Genomic DNA, 3,959 nt, shown 5'->3' with positions numbered 1-3,959 from the left:
GCGGCGCCGCGCGGCCCCGGCCGGGCTCTCCGGAGCGGTGCGCATGCGCGGCTCCCCACGGCACGCTTTGAGGCGCTGCGCATGCGCGCCGCCCCGGGGCACGCTGGGAGATGTAGTCGTGGCCGGAAGGGCGGCTCGGCCGAGGAGGCCGTGACGGGAAGCTTTGGAGCCCTTTTATCCTCAGAAAGGTGCTTGGAGTCTTTAAATCGGAAGTTTGCGCTGCAGGAGGAGGCTCTGGACACTGACGTGAGGCTTGAGACCTCAGAATAGAGGTTCCTTTCCACGACATGGAAGCACTGAGCCTCGCCTCAGGGCGCAAAGTTCCCGTGTACCACTCTTTTTGTTTCTTCCTTTCTGGGCTCAGAGCCTCATTTCAGGCAGGAAACATCCTTTTTAGCCCCAGACCTCAGTTTCAGGGCTCGGAGCCTCTTTCCAGAGCCCAAAGCCCCGTGTGAGAGCCAAGCCCAGTCTGGGAGATTCAAAACTGGAGTTGGAGGGCTCGGAGGCCCCAGAGCACCACCAGCCTACTGCTGGCAGGGAGCTTGGGAAACAGAAGGCACCGCGTCCCCGAGCTGAGCCTCACTGTGCGCCATCAGCAGCTGTAGGGGATTCACTGACAGAGGTGAAACAGGGTAGCTGTAACGTACTCCTTACTGCTTCACACACTGCTTCAACAAGAGGTTGAGTTGTGCCCTCACTTAGCACCCAAGAAGCCATTTCTTCCGTGACATTACTTGCTTGATCTACACCTCTGAAGCAAAAGGCAACTTGAACCGTGTCTGTAGCATTAGCACTTTCATCTATAAAGGATAAAATTGGAAATTAGAATCATGGAGTCATAGAATGGCTTGGGTTGGAAGGGACCCCAAGGATGATCAATTTCCAACCCTCCTGCCACAGGCAGGGTCACCAACCTCCAGGTCTGGTACTGGAGCAGGTCGCCCAGGGCCTCATCCAGTCTGTTCCAGCACCTCACCGCCCTTTCTGTAAAGAACTTTCCCCTGACACCCAAGCTAAACCTGCCCTCCTTGAGCTTAAAACCATTCCCCCACATCCTATCACTATTTACCTACCCAAGTAAAAAGTTGATTCCCTTCCTGTTTATATATTCCCTTTAAATACTGGAAGGCTGCAATGAGGTCTCCTCGCAGCCTTCTCTTCTCCAGGCTGAACAAGCCCAGCTCCCTCAGCCTGTCTTTGTAGGGAGGTGCTCCAGCCCCCTGATCATCTCTGTGGCCCTCCACTGCACCCTCTCCAACAGCTCTACATCTTTCCTGTATTGGGGGCTGCAGACCTGGACGCAATACTCCAGATGGGGCCTGACTAGGGCAGAGTAGAGGAGAGACAATCACCTCCCTGTCCCTGCTGGCCACTCCTCTTCTGATGGGGCCCAGGATACCATTGGCCTTCCGAGCTGCAAGACCAACTGATCTTATAAAAACCTATTGATGGCCTCTAAAAATGGCTTGGGTTTCACAGAGACTGGAGCCTCCCCCACTGAGAAGTTCCCCTGAGGGAACTGCTGTTCTCTGGATCTCCTTGTCGAGACAACGGGCCCTCGCCGGGGACGCCTGGCAGACTCCAGGCTCTGTGATGCCGAAGTGCGACTTTGTCCATCATCCACTTCAGGGCCCCTCTGCCGGGAGCAGCTTGGTGCCGTTCTCAGTGAGATACACACACGGGCAAGCATCTAAGTATTCATGGTACGAGTCTGTGCTGCTTCACTGGCCGTGGTTGTGGCAATAGGTACTACTGAAGACACATAAATGGTGCTGCACCCGATGGCTGCAATTCACAGCCCAGCTGAGCCCCATGGTTTGGTGGTACAAATCCAAGCAAAGGGCACAGGAATTCTGAGGACAGCAAGGGCTTTGAGCTGCTGTCACCCCACGCACCCCTTCTCCACAGTCAGGGCTGCCCAGCCCCAACAGCAAGCATAGAGACTGACAGTGTGCACTGTGTTTATTTTGGGACCTCACTGTCCTCTGTGACAGTGTTTTACTAAGGGTGACAGATTTTACTAAGGGTAACCAACACGTGCTTTGGTTTTGGGATATCCTTTAATCACTCAGCTAAATTAGAAGCCCCATGTAACACCGTCTCTGAATAAATAAAACTGCTCTTAAAAACCACATCCCCCCACACATGGAAGGACCAAGAGTGTGTAAGTTTGGACCCCTGACAGCATCCTTGTGAGCAAACAGCTACGCAGTGATGTGAGTGGGTGCAGACAGCTTTTGGGAAGTGACAAAAACAGCTCAGTGAATCACCACCTTTCCCTACCCCCGTGCCCAGCAGGCAGGGCCAGCCCTCCCTCTGGGAGAGCACTTCTGCCAGGGCCTTGGCACCCAGTGGGAAGCGGACACCACCTCCTTGCACCTTCAGAGCCTCCCAGAGCTGGGCATTTAGCAGGGACAAACAGCAGTTCTCTGCTAAATTCAATAGCATTTAAGATTATTTTCTCTTACAGACCTTCACTGCCTATCTTTCCTCAAAGTACAGTGCTGTAACACCAAGGCTCTGACAGCAAGAAGCGTCTACAGAGCTCCTAGTCCACACTTCATGCGTCTTAGAATGCACTTTGGATCAGACTGCAACTTCTGTGGCAGAGAGCTTGAACTCAGTCTGTATATCTCACTTTTCTCCTACACTGGGCTCTGGGACAAGACTGGCCATTAACAACCAGAGGTGCAAGGCTGCGTGAGCACCCAGCTCTCCCAGGGCCAAATGAAAGCGTGCTTTGAGGATACAGAGCGCATGTTCATCTGCTGCTACAATAGAGTTGTGGCAGGGAAAATGCATATAAACCAATCTGCTCTGGCCACACAGCAGCACCTGCTGCTGTTGGAAACCCTGGGGTCAGCAGAAGGGGGAACCATTGCAGAGCCTGCCAGAGAGCAGGCTGAGACACAGCACACAGTCAGCTGAGAAGCAGAGTAAGCAATGGATCTCAAGCCAAGAAGTCAGCAAAGTTCTGCCCCAGATCCAGGTATGTCTGCAATATGCTGTCTTCCACCCCAGTAGGCTGAAGAACGCTTTGAGAATTTAGGCAGGAAGGGACCTCTGGAGGTCTCTAGCTCCCACTACTGGGCTGCACACAGGTGCATTCGAAGCACTGCCAACTTCCACGACTGATCAGGTTGCTCAGGGCCTCGTCCCCATAAAGCTCTCTGCGGACTCCACTCCAGCCCATCCATGAGCACACACAGCACACAGGTGGACTTTTGGTATCCATGGGCCACAATGCAGCTTTCTCCAAGACACAGGCGGACTTTTGGTATCCATGGGCCACAATGCAGCTTTCTCCAAGAGCTGGGTGCTATTCTGCCTGCCCCTGCTGCATGACAGCAGTGTGTCACCCTCTGACACCACCCAAGCACAGCAACCCATGTCTTGTCAGCCGGCAGCCTTGCAGCACTGCCTCCCCAACTGCCTGGATGTGCAACCTGACCTGACAGCAAGCTATGCCATGGAATGGAGTAGATTGGAGGGAATCTTAAGGATACCGTAGGTCCAACCCCCTGCCTTGGGCTGGGTGCCAGGCACCTGGGCAGGATCCCACCCAAGCTGGCCTATGCTGCCTCCACAGGCACCCACAGCTGGCTATGCAGCTGCAAGATGGCTTAGAGGAGTCTTCTTGCTTTGAGAGCAGAAAGCAAAGCTTCCTACAGACAGGGAAACCTTAAGGAAGAATGCACTCTAGAGAGCAACCAGCTGAGGTCAGGGCTGGCAGCAGGGGAATAACAAGGGGAATGCAAAGGCATTTGGGTGTCACATCGGCACCACGAGGAGCTGCAGAATAATGTACCGAGCCTGCTGGGAAGCAACAAGACTTTTACTGCCACCAACCCCATGGTCTCCCAACAAAACGCTGAACAAGAGCAGTGTGCTTGCGGCTCCGGATGCTCGCTGAAGAACTGCGATAAACGGGGGGGGTGGGCGGCTTCTTGCTTCTTGCC

The sequence above is a fragment of the Meleagris gallopavo genome, chromosome 14 (assembly GCF_000146605.3).
Source record: "Meleagris gallopavo isolate NT-WF06-2002-E0010 breed Aviagen turkey brand Nicholas breeding stock chromosome 14, Turkey_5.1, whole genome shotgun sequence".
Lineage (NCBI taxonomy): Eukaryota > Metazoa > Chordata > Aves > Galliformes > Phasianidae > Meleagris > Meleagris gallopavo.
Note: the sequence above shows the minus strand (reverse complement) of the source record.